The sequence below is a fragment of the Pinus tabuliformis genome, chromosome J (genome assembly GCF_031772625.1).
Source record: "Pinus tabuliformis cultivar Carrire ecotype Pingquan chromosome J, CPIR1, whole genome shotgun sequence".
NCBI classification, from domain to species: domain Eukaryota; kingdom Viridiplantae; phylum Streptophyta; class Pinopsida; order Pinales; family Pinaceae; genus Pinus; species Pinus tabuliformis.
In genome coordinates, this window is record NC_142295.1 from 144,562,545 (window position 1) to 144,585,726 (window position 23,182).

Genomic DNA, 23,182 nt, shown 5'->3' on the forward strand with positions numbered 1-23,182 from the left:
GCAATTCACTAGGTTTGAGTGTCGAAGTATTCAACGAGAAGGGTTTTGGTGTTCTTTGGTTGGAGTGGGGTTCATCTGGACCACTCTGAGCCTAGAATTGAACCACCTTGGCGCTTTGTCAAAACACTTCCATGATGGAATCGTTCGGTGGAGTGGAAAAGGGTGGTAGGAAGCAAGGTGCTACTTTGGGAGAGGTATTGGCAGTTCACATTCTTGCTCGGGTGATAGGAGGGTTTGGATTTCGGAGAGGAGAAAGTGGTGATTCAGAGCCGAGCTCACTTGGTCAGTGGGTGGTTGCTCTAACTTTCCTGTTTGTAGTGACTATTATGGTATTGCAGACCCCATCAGGATGAGGCCATCCCCACAGCCTGGTCATTCATCACTCCCTATGAAGCATAGCATGGCGAGACATGAAGACTCAGAATTGGCCATCCTACTAATGAATTCGGGGCAAGAGGGCACTCGGTCAAGTCGGGGAGGCAAGGTTGTTGGACATTTTGGATGATCGACTACTAGTGCGCGAGGGGGACGTAGAGGTGGCCAACAATCGACGAGGAAAGGTAGGCGACCTCCACAAGCTCAGAGATGAGGAGGAACAAAGCATAGTGCGAAGAGGAACCATGGGTCTAGCAGCCATTTTGAAATCGACCCATAGGAAATTCATTGTTTCATGGAAAATTGTCGAGAATTAATCCACCCTTTAGTAGATCAGGTGGAAATAGATGAGAGAATCAGAGACGAGGAACATTCAAAGCTAGTAGCCACCTTGGACAGAATGCACCACTTCCAGTGCTAGGTTCGTGAGTGAGTGGTGGTGGTGGTTTCGTGTGGCCAAAACCTACTCTCAAATAAGGTGGAAAAGTTGGAATTCAAAGGGCATGTCGAATGCACCTTCCGCCCACCGCCTCTTCCAGGAACAACCCCAAATAACCCAACTTCCATCACTTCTTATGAATAAGATGATCGGAGGTGCCCCCTTGATATTACTTCTTTTTGGAGTCACTAGCCCTCTCGGGCTCGGACTATGTCTCTAACAACCTTTTTCTATTTTTGTCACCTCTTATATACAGTGGTCAACAAACATGATTGGCATGAGACCACCCTTTTTTTATATTTATGCTAGTTGAATAAAATATTGATTTACATTAAAAAATTATCTACAATTTTATTTAAATTAAAATTTTAAAAAAATAATATTAATATAGAAATATTGCTCTTAATAAATGATAACAATATCATTCACTTTTATTTCACTAAATTAATAAGCATTAAATTGATTTAAAAAAAATAAAATTATGTTATTATTTTAAATTTCTTTAATAACATTCTATTTTTAAATAAGGATTTTTTTTTTTTTTTTCCTTTTTTATTATTATATTACAAATTTCACTTAATCCAAATTTTGATCATAACGAATGATAACAATATCACTACTTTTTATATTACCGAATAGAATAAATATTTTATATTTTATTATTTTAAAAATTTTCAATAACATTATAATAATTTTATTTTATTTATGTATTATTATATTATAGATTTTACTTAATCCATAAAATTCATTTTTTTTTAACACACTGATCTTGTATAATTATGAACATCAAACATTAAAAATATTTCCAATTAATTATTTATTTTTAACTAAATCATTTTTTTTTAAATTAAAAAAAAATTAACAATTCCTTATTATAAAACATATTGAATAATAATACATTAATACTATCTCAAATTTTGAAAATTATAAATAGATTGAAGATACCTCTACACACTTTCACATTTTTACACATATTAGAAATTAACAATTATGAAAATCAATTACCATCCCTCATTATTGAAACCAAAAATTACACTCAGCAATATACATAAATGGAAAATTTAAAATAAACCATCATTCTATTTATATATTTTATAACATTGATATAAAACATGTAATCAATTTTTAATTTTATTATTTATTTTTTAATATAATTAAATTATATTTATGCAGTTTAGCACCGAATCATATGTTATTTTGAAAACTTTTTTGAATATACAATTTAATAATTGTAAATAAATTTAAAATAGAATGATCATATTAAGTTAAGAGAATCATTCCAGCCCACCAAAAAAGGCGAGAAGCTTGTTTATTTAGGGTGCCATTTCCTCTCAGCCTTTCGCCAGAAAAAGGTCATGCACATGATAGAGAAAGTGCTATTTTCACAAGGGGAAGCCAGAAAAAACAATGAACTAAAGTCTTCACATGATTGTAAAGACTTGCATACATCTGGCACTTTATGATGGGAACGTACATGGATACTGTAAGGGCCACTTTTCTAAAAGAAAGTGCGTTTTTCTTTTTTAAGTGAAAACTGACATGGAATAGACACGTGGAAGATATTTCAAAAGTGTAGTGGTTGCTTGGCATCATTAAAATATAAAGTAATATGAGTGGAGCCAGTAGTGGGTTAAAGTGAGGTCATTAAAGGACACGAGTTTTAAAATCAAACCCAACCTTTTATGGTAAAAAATAAGTCGGTGAGAAATCCACCATGAAAGTGTGTAGAGAAGCTGTGCTAAGCCATAGATGACTTAAGGCATAAATAAAAATATAGGTTTTGTTTTAGGGTTTTAGGGTTTTCTGTCGTGAGTCCATCCCTAATACGAAATCTAGAAACGCAATCCAATGATGACAGCCATGAGAATGGGACGTCGACATCACTCCCAGACAGGCATCAACGCTCTCATTTGTCAAATCACACCTGGCTTTATCTATATTGCTTACAGATTGCTCTCAAGCATTATATAACAGTATAAATACGATAGGACTGAGATATGATAGGTAAGGATGAGAGATTCTATAATTGTAAATGTTTTCAGAAAGAGGTCTGCAGTGAGTATGGTTGTATTATATTTATGAATTTTAGGTTCTAGCAATTCAACCACATTGTAGGTTTTTTTAAGGTCTAGGTTTTTTTTAAGGTTTATTCTGTGCAACATGCTGATTATCCATGACCATGAATCGCATGGAAGGCCAGGCAAGAGACCCAGAATCGATATTGGTGTGGGTCAGAATATGGACGTTGCAGTTTCCGATGTGAAAGAAGAGGAGGACCAGCTTCTCCGGAAAGAAATTATAGGCTGTGATCATCTGTCATTGTCGTCCCTAACGGCTAATTGCTGCGTTCAAAGCGACTCGGCCTTCTGCATGACGAGCAGCACCTCTCGGCTCTCGGGCCCCGAGACATGTGACCTCATCGTTGCCTGCAAATGCATGAGAGGTCGGGAAAGAGGAAGCCATGGCGATCAGCTTGGATATCTTTTGGAGGCCTCTGATGAGGAGCTTGGAATACCCACTGAAATTCATGATGTGGGTGCTTGTGAAACTTATGGATGGTTTAGTGATTTGCAGAGCTTGGATGCTGCCCATGCCTTGAATGGTGGTGTTGAGAATTCTGTTTGTATTGAAGAAGTTGGAGATTTGGAAGTTTGGGAAATAGGAGCTGCAGGAAAGTGTGATGTTTATGGCTTTGGATTGACAAGTCAGAGCGATGAAATCAACTGCATCTTCAGAGATTTGGGGCATGGTAGATCCGTTCAGACAATAGAGTAACGCTTCCAAGGGCTCACTTTGTATCCATGTCTGGTTTTCCAGTAGAGTTTCACTATTTAATGCGTTCATATGATTTAGTTTCAATGTTTTTATAGGAGGCCCAGCTCAAACCATAGAAATATTATCATGGTACAGATTTTGCCCAAAACTAAGTTTGGTTTCTCCAATAACTTCTTTCATATAAACCACGGCCAAAACGGATCTAACAGACATCCATAGGCCAACGACCACTCACCATAATCAACATGTATGCTTGAAGTACTAATATCGGTTGATAAGGGAAGCGATCTTGCGATAACTTATTTTCTTTATGTTAATAGATTTTTGTTGAAACAGAGATTTCAACTTTTCATCAAGCACTGAGTAGTTGAGATGTAATCAAATTTTAGAATATTTAAGTTAATTGAGAAAATGTTTTGGTAATATAGTTTTACTATAAAACTTAAATTATGATAAGTTTTTTAGAAATTTTATCAAATTTATAATCAGAAATAAAGTTTTTTTACTATAAATAATTTTATAGTAATTTCTAGAAGGCCCTCAAGTGTCTTTTTTTGAAGTCATATTTTAAGGGTGGAAATTCACATTGTCGGGAAACTATCCGCGATCAAAATCTGTCAACACAACGGTTGTAAATTAGGCTGGAAAATTAATTATGCTGGAAAATAGGTTGGTGTCTTCAAATTGGTCCATATCGATGGAATTATCATTTTAGCAATGGATCATGGCATTTTCATCTTTTTTAAATTCACTAGATTAAAAAGAAGTTACCAACTATATTTCTTTGTTTAAAACATATAATTATCAAAGTCATTTCAATTTAGTTTATTTTTATCTTAAAAATATAACTGTGTAAGTTTGTAAATTAAATACTAGATAAGTATATATATATATATATATATATATATATAAAATATGTAACAAAATTTTTAATCAAAGATATTTAATTTTATTTTACCATATTCTTAACTTGTCATTAGGATTTTATTGCAATACTATGGGCCAATATCATTTTATCAATATTACATGCCCAAAAAACCATAACACATTCCATATCATACTTGTTCACATAACATTTTTTCTAAATTAATAAATTTAATTAAAAGACAAAAAACACATAACTAATTTGTGTGTGCTACTAAGAATATTCTAGAATATTTCATGGAAGGTTAAATCCCTACCATCCACCAAATAATTACTAAGCTAAGTGTTTCTATTTTGGAATAGGGCTTCTAAAATTTTATTATAATTATCAATAATTATTATCTACTACACTCGGGTATTCAAATACAATTTTAATTATCAATAATTATTAGGTGGATAGTAGAGATTTAATTATTCTAGAAGAAAGAAATTGAGAGGGCAGACATGTTTACATAGATTACACATAAAAAATAATTATCTATTACACTCCTGTATTCAATTACAATACAATTATATAGTTGAACTTCGTTACAACTACTTCTAACCTTAAAGATAGGAGTGGAGAAAATCTCTAAACTATCTCTTACAAATCTCAAACTAATTCCAAACTCAACATGGAAGCCTTAGAAGCATTATTTCCAATTCTCTCCCTTGATGCTTACGTGGCAAACATAGAAAAACAAACATTACAACAATATGAATGATTTCTTTCTGACTGATCTTCATTAGCACACACATCCACTTTGGAATCTCATAAACATTGCTCTTCCTTCATCACCTCATCTTTGAGTTGTCACTTGACCTTCATTTAAAACATAACTGCCTCTAACCATTATTGACGAACTTGCAAGATCAACAATATTGACATCTCATCTCGTTGAGGCTTCCGCGATAAGAGTTACAAGTAATGAACCTTCCTATAGAGCAACCACCATCTGTCGGATATTTCACTTTCATGGAAAACATAGAAAAACACACATTACAACAATAAGAATGATTTATATCTCACTGGTCTTCATCAACACTCACATCCACTTTGGAATCTCGCAAACACCTCTTTCTTCACCACCTCATTTTTGAGTTGTCACTTGACCTCCATTTAAAGCGTAACTGCCTCTAACCATTATTGACGAACTTGCAAGATCATTAATATTGGCATATCGTCTCATTGAGGCTTCCATGATAAGAGTTGTCAAAGTAATGAACCCATCTATCAATTATTTCACTTTCAGCTATCCTTTAGTTGCATGGATGGGGGTTTGGATATTGAATGTGATCAAAAGTTGATCAAACAAATTGACCTTACTAACACACAAGAATTGATGTTCCTAAAATCAAGGCTTCAAGTTTAAGAACCACCAATCTTTATTAGAACTAGACTTAAAAGAAATACAAAACTACTTAACTAACAAAATTTTACAAGAGCAACTTCATGAAGGCATCTATTGTCATTTGAAAAAATATTGATTCAATCTTCATCTTGGAGTTTATCTACTTTAAGAGGTTGAATTGTTAGAGTGGTGAAATCTAACAAGCTCACACTACCATATTAAATTGACCAGACTTAATATGTTTATTATGCAAACTCCAAATAAATTTTAAACATAATGATAAAGGGTTTCCACTATCAAAATTCACACGTTTTAATGCTAGCACCATTCTCCTTACACAACTTTGATTCATAAATGATTTTTGGCCTTCTTCAATAAGAATGAATGATTTGCTTCAACGAGTTCTCCAAACAAGAAGTGGATGGGCCTGATTCTTCCATGTAATCTGTCAATTCAATGACATGCTTCTCCTCCACCACCATAAGAATTCATGTTGAGCCATTTTGTACAATGGAGTTTTCTGGCCCATAGTTGGACATCAAGTCAAAATGGTATGGGAGGCCATGTCATGCTGAAAGTGGAATACTATTAAAAAAAGATCATGGAAGATGCAACCCTATCATCCAAAAATTCTAACTATCAGCATGAGTGGAGATATGTGATACCACAACATTGCAATAAATCTTGCCAACAATCAGTGGTTTCCAACAAAATTTTCATGCAGAAAACACCATTCATCTATCTCACTAGGTGGTGGACTAAATGAACCTACCACCTATTCCCCTCCAAAGTTTTGTAGTTGCCACCTATTCGATTTGAAGCCACGACATCTTGTGATATCTATTGTGCATGAAAGTTTGGTAGGTTGTGTTCATTAACATGATCTAGTATAGAAGTCCATGGACATTCCAATACGACAAAAAATGAGTATGCCTCTGTATTCCACACTCACGTGCGTATACATAGTTTTCCATTAAATGTCATTGGCCTTGGGAAACCTTTGAATCCAAATTGAAATTTTTGCATCCCTTGTCTTAGGGCACCTTCCAATCTCCCAAAGGTTTACCATAAGTTAGTTCCAAGTGGGATTTGATAACTTGTTAATTTCAGTTGTCCACAAACATGTGCAGAACCCCAAATGACCCACAATAATTCATTTTGGTATTGACACGAGATCATTGGGTAGTTTGTTGATTCAAACACCTCTATTCAAAAATGCTTCAACAATGATCTTCTAGTAATAAACAAGTCGACAATGTTGGAGAGGTCATGATGCATAAGATTTCCACATAGGCCTTCACACAACACAAGTAGGAAGGTCTTGAGATAATACAACAACACATGATTCACAATCTTGTAATTAGATCCATGTTGTTCATGAGTTTTCCTATGTATTCACCATTATCTGCAAGCCGATTAGGGAAATAAAGCTCACACAATCACTTTGACATCAAACACACAGAAACTAAACCAGACACTATCCTATTTATGTATAGAGAACAAAATCTCAGATCTCTTCCATATTCTTATGCCCTCCCTTGAGTGGGTCAAGCCCATACAGGTTCTGATACCAAGAAAGAAATTGAGAGGGAAAACATGTTTACATAGATTTACACAAAACGTTATTCCCTATTACACTTCCTTCGATTACAATACAATTATATAGTTGAATTTAGAACTAACTACTTCTAACCTTAGAGATAGGAGTTGAGAAAATTTTTCAACTACCTCCTATAAATCTCAAACTAATTCGAAACTCAACATGGAAGCCTTGGAATCATTATTTTTAAGTCCCTCCCTTAAGGCTTACATTGCAAACATAGAAAAACACACATTACAAACATAAGAATGATTTATGTTTAACTAGTCTTCATCAACACTCACATCCACTCTAGAATATCACAAACATTGCTCTTTCTTCACCACCTCATATTTAAGTTATCACTTAACCTCCATTTAAAACGTAATTGAATTGGACCATTGTTGATTAATTTTCAAGATAAAAAAGATTGGCATATCGGCTCGTGGATGCTTCCGTGATAAGAGTTTTCAAGTAATGAACCATCCTATGGACCAACCACCATTTGTTGGATATTCCACTTTAGCATATATATTAGTTGCTAGGATGGAGGTCTAATAATGTGTTCAAAAGTTGATCAAAAAATATCACCTTACTAATAGATAAGAATTGATGTTCCTAAAAGCAGGACTTCCAATTTAAGAACCACCAATCTGTTTTATAACCAAAAATTAAAGAAATAAACAACTAAGTAACTCATAAATCTTACAGCAAAAACTTCATGAAAGTATTTATTGTCATTTAAACAAATCTTCGTTCAATCTACATCTCGGAGTTTCTCTACTTTAAAATATTGAATTGTTAAGGTGTTCCATTCTAACAAACTCACATCCCATGTTAAGTTGACCACACTTAATATGTTTATTATACAAACTCCAAATAAATTTTAACACTAATGACAAAGTATTTCCACTATCAAAATTCACATGTTATAATGTTGGTTTTGAAATAATAATTTCAACTGTAGCTCTATTTTACTTTGCGATGCGATCTTATCGCAGATCACAAATCGCATGCATGCACCTACCTCCATTTGTTCACATGATTTCTGCCGATTGCGATGTTGCGATGCGATCCGATCACATATCGCGGATCGCACCCATTTGTTTCAAGCATCCCCCTATTTTACAGCGAATGCGATTTCGCGATGCGATTAAATCGCAAAATTTCAATGGTTGAAGTACGGGCTTGCACATGAACATTACGTGAAGTTTTGGGTTTGACCGCCATTTAATGCAGTGAAGTAATTAATGGTTTTTTCTCCTGTTCGTAGATTATAGGTAAATGTTTTAATTTTAATTGGTTTTTTTATTATGTACGAGAAGTATGGCATAGTAAATGCATGTAAAAAGGATGGAAGCACGCATCAATAAAAAAAATTATCATGAAATCTTTCACACAATAGTGAAAAAGGGAAATGTAAGTTTTTTAGAAAATGTGTAATTTCCACATAGCAGTGTGTTGATCTCTCCAATAGAGACAGGAGTTGTTTTTCTTGTTTGTAACACAGCAGCGTGAATGAAACAAGCAGTAAATGTAAAGTTTTTTTTTAACAGTGACTGTAAAAAGATTTTTACACACAGCAGTGTAGATCTTTTCAAAAGGAGAGACAGAGTAATTTTTGTGTGGAACTGAAGTGTTCCTGTGTAATCTCTCTGAGAGAGGAAGAAGTCTGTAACAACAGTTGTTTTATTGATGAATGCAAAGTTTGTTTTCATGTGTGAAACTCTGTTTTGCTCAGAAATCAGTTATAACTTCCCTGTGTTAAAGATCCTGTGGAGAAAACAGAGCATTGTTCTCTGTTCAGTTATTTTGTTTTGGAATTTATCAGAAAATTCCAACAGTGGTATCAGAGATTGTCCAGGCTCTTTGAAGGTGTCAAAGAAGCTGAAGGAAGGATTTCTTGCTAGAGAAGCTCAGCAGAGTGAAGACTCAGTCAAGAAAGGATCCAGGTATTTCTCAAAGTTTTTTGTGTAGCTGTTGAAGAAAGAGTCAGTGATTTTTAAATACACAGTCAAATATTTGAAGCATAGCTGAGAGTACAAGAATGGCCAGCACCAGTACCAGCACTAGCATGGGTATTTTTAATACTCAGCTCCCACAGTTTAATGGAAAAAACTATGACTATTGGGCAATAACCATGAGAGCCCTGTTTGCCTCACAAGACTTATGGGAAATAGTTGAAGATGGTTTTAAAGAACCAACAGATGAAAATGAGTTTAATAATCTAACTCAGGCAGAGAAAGATCTGTTGAAGAGCTACAAGAAGAAGGATTCAAAAGCCCTCGTATTTTTATATCAAGCAGTGCATGAGAGTGTGTTTCCAAGGATAGCAGCAGCCAAGACATCCAAAGAAGCATGGAAAACTCTCAAGACAGCCTATCAAGGCATGGAGAAAGTGAAGACAACAAAACTACAGTTGCTGAGGAGAGATTTTGAGAACCTGTGCATGAAGGAGTCAGATAATATTGACTCATTCTTCACACATGTGATTGGTCTAGTCACACAAATAAGGTCTCATGGAGAAACTCTTGAAGAAAGGAGGATTGTGGAGAAAATATTGAAGGTCCTACCCTCAAAGTTTGATGTAATTGTCACCACCATAGAAGAGACAAAGGATCTCACAAACTTTTCAGTTGATGAACTACATCCATCACTGATAACACATGAGCAAAGATTGAGTAGAAATGAAAACTCATCTCTAGATCAAACCTTTAAGACCCAGATGTCTTTTGGAAGAGGAAAAGGTCAAGGCAGAGGAAGCAAGAGAGGAAGAGACAGAAGCCAAAACATAGGTGGAAGGAACAGTCCAGCAAATGTTCAAGGAAGAGGCAGCAATCCAAATTAGAACCAAGGCCAAGGCATCAGCCAACAAAGTGGAAAATATCATGCTCAAGGAAAAAGGCATGAAAAATCCAATGTCCAATGCTATTATTGTAAAAAATATGGGCACTATGCTAGTGAATGTAAGAAGAAACAGCATGATATGAACAATAGATCTAGTGCAAATATCACTAGAGAAAATATCAGCCAAGATAATGTATTGTTAGCTTGTAATATGGTTGAAGTAAACAATGAAAACATATGGTTTCTAGACTCCGGTTGCAGCAACCATATGACAGGAAACATAGCTTTGTTTTCTGCTTTAGATCAGAGTCTGAAGTCACAAGTCACACTTGGGACTAATAGTAAAATTTTTGTTATGGGAAAAGGAGAAGTAAAAATATTTACAAAGAAAGGTGAAAAGAAAACCATAGCAGATGTCTATTATGTTCCTAGAATGAGATGTAACCTCTTGAGTATTAGACAACTTGTTCAAAAGGGTTACAATGTTTTCTTTGTAAATGATGTATGCACCCTCATGGATAGAGCACCCAGCAAAAGATGCATTGTTGAAGTGAAGATGACGAGGAACATGATGTTCCCTCTCAGAATAAGGGCAGATTTGAAAAACAAAGAAGTAATCACAGCAGTGACACAAGAGGCTCTCCAAAGCGTACCAAAGGATGAAAATTGGTCGTGGCACTTGAGATTTGGACATCTCAACTTTGGAGGTCTTAACTTGCTAAGCAGAAAAGGAATGGTAAGAGGATTACCATTAATAGAGAAACCGGACAACCTTTGTGAAGGTTGTATATTGGGAAAACAACATAGAGAGTTTTCCATCAGGGAAAAGCATAAGGGCAAAGCCACCCTTAGAAATTGTCCACTCAGATTTATGTGGACCGATGCAAGCTCCATCACTTGCAGGCAGCCAATATTTTTTAACAATCATTGATGATTTCACCAGAAAGACATGGGTTTATTTCCTGAAGAACAAAAGTGAAGTGTTTGAAGAATTTCAAAATTTCAAAGCACTTGTGGAAAATCAAAGTGGGCTGCGTATCAAAGTTTTGAGAACTGACAGAGGAGGTGAGCATATCTCCAAAGAATTTTTACGTTTTTGTAGAGAAAATGGAATTCATAAGCAATTTACAACAAGGTACACCCTGCAGCAAAATGGAGTCGCTGAAAGGAAGAACAGAACAATCATGGATATGGCGAGGAGCATGTTAAAGGCAAAGCATTTGCCAAATGATTATTGGGCTGAAGTTATACACTATGCAATATATATTTTGAATAGGTGTCCTACAAAAGCAGTCATGAACAAAGTGCCGGAAGAAGCATGGAGTGGGAGAAAGCAAGGAGTCACCCACATGAAAGTTTTTGGATGTGTGGCTTATGCACACATTCCAGATCAGCTAAGGAGGAGGTTGGACAGCAAAGGGGAGAAATGTATCTTCATTGGATACAGTGAAGAATCCAAAGCTTACAGGTTGTATATCCCATCTACCAAGAAGTTTCTGTGAGCAGAGATGTTCAATTCATCGAGGAGGAAGCTTGGGATGGAAGCATAGAGAAAACAGTTAATGTTAAAAACTGTTTGTCTCATGATGAAGATGATGAAGAATTGGTTGAAACACATCCCCAAACAGCAATGCCAACACAAGGAGAGCAAGAGACACCCTTGAGGAGAAATGAGAGTGCTTTTCCAAGCACACCACAAGGAGGAAATTCAAGTGCTTCTTCAAGCACTTGCACACCGAATGAAAGAGGTAAGAAATTCAGAAATTTAAGTGAAATTTATGATGAAGGAATGAATTCTTTATTTGCTTTGTATTTTCATGTTGATGACCCTATTCATTTGAAGATGCAATTATAGATGAGAAATGGATAGAAGTTATGGATGAGAAGATTAATGCCATAGAAAGAAACAAGACATGGGATTTAGTTGAGCTACCAAAAGATAAGGAAGTCATTGGAGTTAAATGGGTCTACAAGACCAAAAGTAATGCTGAAGGCAAATAGAAAGACACAAGGCAAGGCTAGTTGTCAAAGGATACAAGCAGTAGTATGGGAGAGACTATGAGGAAACTTTCGCACCGGTTGCTAGAATGGAAACCGTGAGAGCAGTGATGTCCATAGCAGCACAAAACAAGTGGAAAGTTTACCAAATGGACGTGAAGTCAGCATTCCTAAATGGAGTGCTAATGGAAGAGGTTTACATTGAACAACCTCTAGGCTATGAGAAGAAAGGCCAAGAGCACAAAGTGTGCAGATTGAAGAAAGCTCTTTATGGGCTGAAGCAAGCACCAAGAGCATGGTACAGTAGGATAGATTCCTATCTATTGGAAAATGGATTTGAAAAGTGTGAGGGAGAACACACCCTCTACATCAAAGAAAAAGATGGTAAATTACTAATTGTTGTATTATATGTTGATGATGTTATTTTCACAGGTAATAATGTTTGCCTTATTAAAAATTTCAAAACAGTCATGAAAAAAGAATTTGAAATGACTGACATGGGTTTGCTGAGATACTTCTTAGGAATAGAAGTAGATCAAAATGAAAATGAGATTTTTATCTCACAAGCAAGATATGTAAATGAAGTGTTGGGCAGATTTAATATGCAGGACAGCAAGGCAGCAATCACTCCCACAGTGATGGGATTAAAACTCAACAAAGAGGACAACAGCAAGGATTTTGATCCTAGCGTGTACAAGAGCATAGTTGGCAGCCTTATGTATTTAACTGCGCCTGGACATAATGTTTGCTGTTAGTTTAATTTCCAGATTCATGGAGAGGCCAAAAGAAGCACATTGGCAGGCAGCAAAAAGAATACTAAGGTATGTCAAAGGTACAAAAAGACTTGGCATTTTATATACCTTTTCAGAAAGTTCAGATTTAGTTGGCTACACCGATAGCGATTGGGCTGGAAGTGTGGATGATTGGAAAAGCATATCCGGTTATCTCTTTCACATGGGTTCAAGAGCAATTTCATGGGCTTCTAAGAAACAACCCATTGTGGCGTTGTCTACAGCAGAAGCAGAATATGTGGCAGCTATAGCAACAGCGTGTCAAGCGGTTTGGATGAGAAGGATGCTAAGGAGCCTATGCCAAGAACAAGCAAAAACAACGGTTATTTTTTGTGACAATAGCTCAGCTATTGCCCTGTCCAAGAATTCTGTGTTTCACAAACGAACGAAACACATTGATATAAGGTTCCACTACATCAGGGAATTGGTGAACAATGGAGAAATCATTTTAAAACACTACAGAACTCAAGAGAAGGCTGCTGATATTTTGACCAAACCATTGGGACAGAAAAGTTTCGAGTTTTTGAGGAATTGTCTGGGTATGACTGATAACCTAGCAGTTGAAATTAAAGTGGAGTGCTGAAATAATAATTTCAACTGCAGCTCTATTTTACTTTGCGATGCGATCTTATCGCAGATCGCAAATCACATGCATGCACCTACCTCCGTTTGTTCACTTGATTTCTGCCGATTGCGATGTTGTGATGCGATCCGATCGCATATCGCGGATCACACCCATTTGTTTCAAGCATCCCCCTGTTTTATAGCGAATGCGATTTCGCAATGCGATTAAATCGCAAATCACAAAATTTCAATGGTTGAAGTACGGGCCTGCACATGAACATTACGTAAAGTTTTGGGTTTGACCGTCGTTTACTGCAGTGAAGTAATTAATGGTTTTTACTCATGTTCATAGATTATAGGTAAATGTTTTAATTTTATTGTTTTTCTATTATGTACAAGAAGTATGGCATAGTAAATGCATGTAAAAAGGATGGAAGCACGCATCAATAAAAAAAATTATCATGAAATCTTTCACACAGCAGTGAAAAAGGGCAATGTAAGTTTTTTAGAAAATGTGTAATTTCCACATAGCAGTGTGTTGATCTCTCCAACAGAGACAGAAGTTGTTTTTTTGTTTGTAACGCAGCAACTTGAATGAAACAAGCAGTAAATGTAAAGTTTTTTTTAACAGTGACTGTAAAAAGATTTTTACACACAGATCTTTTCAAAAAGACGCAGCAACTTGAATGAAACAAGCAGTAAATGTAAAGTTTTTTTTAACAGTGACTGTAAAAAAAATTTACACACAGCAGTGTAGATCTTTTCAAAAGGAGAGACAGAGTAATTTTTGTGTGGAACTGAAGATTACTCTTGTGTGGAACTGAAGTGTTCCTGTGTAATCCCTCTGAGAGAGGAAGAAGTGTGTAATAGCAGTTATTTTATTGATGAATGCAAAGCTTGTTTTCATGTGTGAAACTCTGTTCTGCTCAGAAATCAGTTATAGCTTCCCTGTGTTAAAGATCCTGTGGAGTTTGTTTTGAAATTTATTAGAAAATTCCAACAGTTGGCACCATTCTCTTTGCACAACTTTGATTCATAAATGATCGCGGGCCTGATTCAACAAGAATGAATGATCCACTTCAACGAGCTCTCCAAACAAGAAGTGGTTGGGCCTGATTCCTCCCTGCGATCAACCAGATCGATAGCCTGCTTCTCCTCCACCACCATAGGAATCCATGCCGAGACATTTTGTACAGTAGAGTTTTCTGGCCCATAGCTGGACAACGAATCAAAATGGGAAGGGAGGCCATGTCATGCTGAAAGTGGAACACTATTAAAAAAAAGTGATCATGGAAGACGCAATATCGTCAGCCAAAAAGTCTAACTATTAGCGTGACTGCAGGTATGAGATACCGCAACATTACAATAAATCTTTCCAACAATCTGTGGTTTCCAACAAATTTCCGTGGATAAAACGCCATCCATCTAACTCACTAGGCGGCGGACTGAATGAACCTACCACCTATTCCCCTCTGAAGTTGCATAACTGCTACCTGTTCTAGTTGAAGCCACAACATCTCGAGATAACTATCGTGCACGAAAGTTCAGTAGCTGGTGTTCATGAACATGATCTAGTATAGAACTGCATGGACATTCCAATACGAAACAAAAATGAGTTTTCCTCCATAGACCACACTGACACGCATATACATAGTTGACCATTAAACACTGTCAACCTTGGCAAACCTCTGAATCAAAATTGTAATTTCTGCATCCCATGGCTTGGGTTCCTTCCAATCTCCCCAAGGTTTACCATAAGTCAAGTCTGAGTGAGATTTAATAACTCATTACATGCATTCCTCCACGGACGTGTGTGGAACCCCAAACAGCCCACAACAATTCGTTTTGGTATTAACACAAGATCGCCGCGGAGTTTGTAGATTAAAACACCTCTGTTCAAAAGTGCTTCAACAACGATATTCTAGTAAAAAACAAACCGACAAAGCTGGAGAGGCCACGATGCATACTATTTCCATGTAGGGCTTCACACAACGTAGGTAGGAAGGTCTTCAGATAATACAACACGGGATTAACAATGTTATAATCAGATCCACATTGTCCATGAGTGTCTCCATGTATTCATCATTGTCTGCTCGCTGATCAGAGAAATAAAGCTGACACTATCCCACACACTATCCTATCCTATTTATGTATAGAGAACAAAATCTCAGATCTCTTTCATCATTGTGGACTCTCAAAGTCAAGTTCATATAGATTTTGATACCAAGAAAGAAATTGAGAGAGCATGCATGTTTACACAAATTACCCACAAAATAATTCTCTATTACACTCTTGCATTCAATTAATACCATTATATAATTGAATTTAGATCCAACTCCTTCTAACCTTAGAGATAGGAGTTGAGAAAATCTCTCAACTACCTCCTACAAATATCAAACTAATTCCAAATTCAACATGGAAGCCTTGGAAGCATTATTTCCAACTCTAGAATATTCATAATGGTATACACAAATCTAAGGTTGAGATTTGTCTCCAAAGTGGTTATGTCATTTTTGTCTTTTTTATATGAGTTGACTAATTAAAAAAAACTTATATGAACAAGTGTCATATGAAGTGAGTTATGGTTTTTTTTGGGTATGTGGTATTGCGAAGCCTTAATATTGTAACAAATCCTATTTATAGATTAAGAATTTTCATTGTACAGTGAGGGAAAGTGTTTTGATGTTTATTATGGATTGATCCATATGCATATATCAGCCATTTAATTTATATGGATGTGCTAAGTTGATAATTAAATTAAAATTCTAGAAACTCTATTCCAAAATTGACATGTCTATAGGTGTAATTATGAAAGACATATTAGCTAGACAATAATTAAATTATAAAATAGCTGAAATATTTGTAAACAGAGTATATACATGATATATCAATAGACATTAAATTAATGAACAAAACCTAAAAATGCATTCACATGTTACAAAAATAAAACTATTAAATTTTTATTATAATAATCTTTTCATTGTTGCATCAATTCTATAGCTTAGTATGAAATAAATGTTGTTCCATAGTATTAGAAAAGAAAAAGTTACTTATAATAAAAAAATATAAATATATTTATAACACTACATGTGTGTGTGTGTATATATATATATATATATATATATATATAACAAAAAAAAAATATTTTAATACAAGCAGTAAATAAAATATTTCAATGTGTACCTTATATAACATAATTTTCATTAACTTTATAAATAAAAAGATAAATTAATTATGTTGAGAGGAACAAAAAATTCTTTCAATGTATATCCTAAATAAAATATTTAAATGTCTACCTTATATAACATAATTTTCATCAACTTTATAAATAAAGAGATAAAGTAATTGTGGTGAGAGGACGTTTATTGATCAGCATAGGGAGAGGTGTTGTAACAACACTTAACATGAGACATTACACTAATAATAATAATAATAAAACATAATATCCACCCCATTAAATAAATAGTAAGATATAAGAGACAATAAAAATAATAAATGGATTAAATTCAATTTTTTATATTGTAATTTTGTATATATATATATATATATATATATATATCACATTAAAATAAATTTAAATAATAATAATTCAAGTTTATAATTCTGTTGTTTTAAACCATATAATTTATAAATATAGAAAAACTTAATAAATTTAATTATTCTATATATAAATATTCGAAATATTTATATAATATAATTATTTTTTATAAATTAAGATCCATTTTACAATATAAATTAAGATAATGGTTCATATTAATAACGATTATATTTCATAAATTCATATTTAAATTTAATTAATAAGTATATATCTATGTTACGGATATCACATTAAAAAATCATAAAACATATCAAAGAAAAATGTGAATTGTTCATTTATATGTAATTATATGCATTATTAGAGTTCCAATAAAACTAGCATAGACCGATATTAATTCTAGGTTTATCCGACAACCATTAAGAGGGATGAAATTTCACAAGATGCAAACCTTTTTTTGAGTGCAAAACTTGAGTAAATATTTTAAACTTTAGAGATTTGATTCGTGGCAAGACTTGCTAAATCTCCACTTAAAATAGATTTATGCTCGCACATTTTTTTGTTACATCTACTTTTCATATAATGAATATAGAGAATAAAGTATTTGAAATATATATCTTTTTATCTCACAAGATCTCCCATAAATATGATGCATCTTTTTCTCATTCTTTATTTTTAATGGAATCATTAATATGGTTTTACAAAGATGATCTTAGCCATTGATATAGATAGTGATCAAGTATCTTGAAAAACCCTATTTTAGATTATAAAACGAAAAAAAATGTTTGCACCTAGAGAGACTTGCCTTTGAGCGCTTAAAAGATTCGTGGTTAAGATGACTACACACATACACACCATGCATATTCTTTTATTTTTTAAAAATGTATTTTTGAATGCATAAATGGATTCAATATTTTGCAATGATTCAGTTCTAACATGCAACAATCTTTCCTAGATTTCAAACAAAATTGGATAAAAAGAACCCTAAAAAGGCTAGAATGTACAATAGTGAGATTATTAAATTTTTTTCACCATAGGAATGTTTTTGTTCAATTACTTGATATATATATATATATATATATATATAAAGCACACATTGAAATATTTTACTTAACATGGATATTGAAATATTTTATTTATGATTCACAATAATTTTTTTTATTATTACTAATATTTTTAAAATTTTATATAGTACTTTTATATTAAGAACTAAATGGATTACATATCTCCCTTTTTAATATTATTTTTATTAAACATTTATTATTAATATATTTTTAAATTCACATTAATATTCTTTTTTTCTTGCTGAAGCAAGAGTAGTGCCTTCTATATCATTAAGCCAACAAGAATTTACATAGAATACAAAAGTCCATCTAACACCATGGACCTCGACAAAAAAGGCTAACCGCCTAAAAAATGACCTTCAACCTAACAGATAATGCCACCTAACACAAGAAAATACGTACAAAGAAAGTGCTTAGTGGGCGGAAAAACAAAGCATAACAGCAGAGCCATCTGAACACAAGCTCACCAAACTTGCCTTTAGATCAATAACCATCCAAACCCCCTAGCCATCCATCGGACAAGAGAGAATCGCCCTACGAAGTCAAATGAATTTTAATGGTCCAGCCCACCAAATAGCACGCTCATTCCCGACCGTAGATCTGCTCCACCAAATCCAACGGTCGTGAGCCATATCACACAGCGCTAGGTATCCGAACAATAGCGCCTGGGGAGGGCGGTTTACATTTTCTCTCTCCTGCCATGTATAGGATCCCAAAACACTAAAACCACTTTCCGCTTAAGTGTCGTGCCCATGCATTCATTTGTCTGTATCTGTAATGAAACTCTAGAATGCTATGAGCCTCTCTACAGTGCACCCACCTGGAGAACTGCGAAAACCAGTTAACGATAACCAAGGTTTTCTGAGGCCAGCCTCCGAAAACTCGACTGAAGAACAAAGGTGAAACTTTCTGCGTTGTAGTCATTTCATACACTCCTCCTTTGCTTTGTTACCAAATATGTCCATATCCTCTGCAGCTTGCTCACTACAGAGAGCCTTTAGTCTACTTTGAGGTAGCTCCTGCCACTTCCTCAATGCACTGCCTTTAGTGCAACTCACTCCTTGGTTAGCCACGATATCCGTAAGCTTATTTTCTTTCTTCGCATATGGTTGAAACTAACTGTGCGAAGACCCAGGAGATGACTTTGAATTCTTTGGAAAGCCCTAATGAGCCTCCAATGTTTTGAAACTTTCTCTGGATGAGTTCCACTGCTAATTCTTTTCACCACATTGATGGCTAACTCAAAGTCTACTTCAATAATAACATTTAAGCAGTTGTCCTGCTTCAGAAACTCTAAGCCTTGTTCCAAGGCCATTAATTCTGCCATGTTGTTGGTGGATTTGCCTAAATGACGATGGAAGATGAAGATGATGATTCCTTCTTCGTCCCTTAAAACCCCTCCAAAACCAACAGTTCTCGGGTTCCCTTTCGAGGCACGATGAATGTTTAATTTCAAAAAACCTATCATAGGAGGATGCTAAAAGTCCTTCTCCACCTCCCTTGTGATAACTGTCCTCTGCAGGCTTTGAGGAATGAGCCTTTGCAAACCCAAATGTCTGAGAATTCTTAAATCCATCTCTGAGGAAGGATACTTGGGTTGATTGTGCACTGTGGAGCTAACAATTTCCCTAAGTTTTTTCAAGGTTAGCTCGAACAATCTCTGAGGGGGATTTTTTTCATCCTTGAAAATTCTCTTGTTCCTTTCTTTCCAGATGTTCCATATAATGAAGCTTGGCGTTAGGGCCCAAGCTAAGCTGAGGAATTCGTTGTCTAAGAAATTTATGCTCCAATTGTTAAGGGTGTTAATGGTACTCCCTTTATCCCTATCAGACTTTTGAAAAATGACGGCGAAAGAATCCCATAGCCAGGAGGATAAAATGTAGTTGTTGAGTATATGCTCCATTGTTTCCTCCTGAGCTTTACAAAGCTGGCAAATGGAAGGCCCCAGAATGCCCCTTTTTCTAATATTATCCCAAGTCAAGATTTTCTTTTGAAGAACTGGCCACATGAAGAGTTTTATCTTCATCCACCCTTGGTGCTTCCAAAGTTTCTTCCAGATTTTATCTGGAACATGGGAATCCAGCTCTAAGAGAATACTTTTTGCTTCCTTAAGATTAAAGGTGCCTTCTTTGTTGTTGCCTCATCTTTGTTGATCCTGCCCCCCTGCTACTAAGATCATTCTTTGACCCAGTATTCTTCTAAGTTCTTCTGCTTTTGTTTTCAAGGGTCTATTGTCATCACAATTAATGTTCCTCCAGACTCTCCACTTTTCAGGATTCAGAGTGTGATCCCAGAAATATTTTACCTTACCTAAACCTTGGATGTTTGTTTCATTATTAAGGCTAAGAAAGTCCTATTTTAGCAATATTGGTTCTTGTTGCCATCTATCCTCCCAGAATAGAGCTAGATCTCCCTCTCTGATTTCCCAGAAGCTATTATTTTGTACAAGACCCCTATTCTCCTAGGATTTATTCCAGATGTATGACCCTTTTATAATTCCAAACATTCTTATGAGATCACTTGATTGCCAGGAGTTGGCATATTTTTCTTTCCAAACACTTGCCCATTGAGCATTTGGATCATGAACCCATCGCCACCATAGTTTGGCCCCTAAAACTTTATTGAGAATCTCCTAGCCATCCAAGCCAAGGCCTCCTTGGTGCTTGGGTTTACAGATTTTTTCCCAAGAAACCAAGGCCCATTTCTTCCTAGTCTCCTCCTTACCCCAGAGAAAGTCTCTTTGGATATTTTTGAATTGCTGCAGAACTCCTTTTGGAGCTGGGAGAGATGATAACATAAAAACAGGGATAGCTTGTAAAACTGCCTTTGTAAGGACCAACCTGCCAGCCAGATTTAAAGATCTGCTGGTCCATTTTCTGACTTTGTCCTACATATTATTGATCAACGGCTCCCAAATGCTTTTGTGCATCAGTTTAACAATAAGAGGAACCCCCAAGTATTTTGAGGGAAGGGAGTCCCTTTGAAAACCTAGAATTCTGGCGATATTTCTCAGTATAGCAATATTGTATTAAAGAAAAAGATTTTTGATTTAGAGAGATTGACTTCCATACCTAAAGCCCGGGCAAAGACATCGAGGATGTTTTTGTAGGCTGAAGCTTCTTTGGCTGTGGGGATCCCCTGTAGCATTGTGTTATCAACAAATTGTTGATGTGTTAGAGCCTGACCATTCTCTATAAGTTGTAGGCCCCTGATATTACCTGTCGCTTTAGCCTGTTTGATAGCTCGACCCAGTCCTTTCATCATAAGAATGAAAATAAATGGAGAAAGTGGGTCTCCTTGCCTAAGCCCTCTAGAAGGAATGAAAACCTCAGAGGGAGAACCATTCACCAAAATTGAAAAGCTAGAGGAAGTCACTAGGGCCATTACCCATCTCACCCACTTATGGTCAAAACCAAAGGCCATTAGAACTTTCTTGATGTAGGACCAGTTTACCTTGTCATAAGCTTTAGCAATGTCCAATTGCATGATCATTCCCACCTGCCTCTTGCTTGTCAACAAGTGAACCACCTCGTGACCTTGAATAATGTTATTTAGAATTTGTCTACCTTCCACATAACCTGATTGTTCCCCCGAAACCAGTGAAGGAAGTAGAGGTTTGAACCTGTTGGCAACTACCTTGGATATGTATGGGGGTTTACGCAGTGCATTATATTAGATATCATTTTGGGATTCAACTGCGTTATGTAAGTCATTCACGTATGACCATTTCCATGAGAGGTAGTCATAACTGACTAATTTCTCATGATTTTTGAATAGTTCACTTAGCACTCATTGCATCAGGTGATGCTCACAGGGGTGAAGAAGTGGGATTGAAACTAGTGAAATGAATCACATAGCATCAATCATCACTTCCGGGGCTTGCACCCGGTAACCAGGACTTCCTAGGAGGTCACCCATCCCAGAACTCCTCTGGCTCAAGCGCGCTTAACTGTGGAGTTTTCCCCACAATCAAGCCCACTTAGCTTGCTACCCCATTTGCAAAACCTTAGCTTGCTACCTTGGATATGATCTTGTAAACCACATTGAATAAAGCTATGGGTCCATACTTGTCAGGAGTTTGAGCAAGGTCCTGTTTAGGGATAAGGGAGATGAAAGAGGTATTGAGAGCTTTCAACATAATTTTGTTCAACCTGGAATCCTCTACAACATTCAAGATATCTTGTTTAACAATATTCCAGCAGGCTTTAAAAAAATCGACATTAAATCCATCCAGGCCTGGTGCTTTCCCCGTCTGTGTTTCTTTGAGGACCTCACAGACTTCCTCTTCTGTTACTGGCCTATTGAGATTGAAATTGTCCTCTCTGGACACTAGCTTAGGGATGTTGTTGGTTATTTCCTTGATGGACTACCCTCTATCTGAATTGTTTTCCTAGGTAATGTCATGGAAGTGCTGAACCAAAACCGAGTCTATATCCTCATGGGAAGTATGAAGCCTCCCATCCTTGTCCTTGATCAAGGAGATTCTGTTGTGAGATCTATTGTCCATGGTAGATCTGTGAAAAAATGTAGTGTTACGCTCTCCTTCTTTCAACCATTGGATTCTTGACTTTTTCCTCCAAAATATTTCCTCTTGTTTGCTCAAATTTTCCCATTCTTGATGATGTCTATTTACTTGTTCACTCTTGACTTTATCAAAGCCTTTTGTTATTAGAGCTTGATTGAGTATCTACATTTTGATTTCCACCGATTTTTTTTCCACAAAAATATTACCAAAATCACTCTTATTCCATTCTTTAAACCTGAGTTTGATGTGCTTTAATCTTTTATGCAGAAGGAAGATATTTTCCTTGAATCTGCAAATCTTCTGACCACCATTTTTCAATATTGTTGATGAAATATGGGTGAGAAAGCCAGATGTTCTCAAATCAAAAAGGTCTATTCCTGGGAGTACCTATGCCCTTGATTTCCAGTTGAACCAGCCAATGATCTAAGCCTCCAA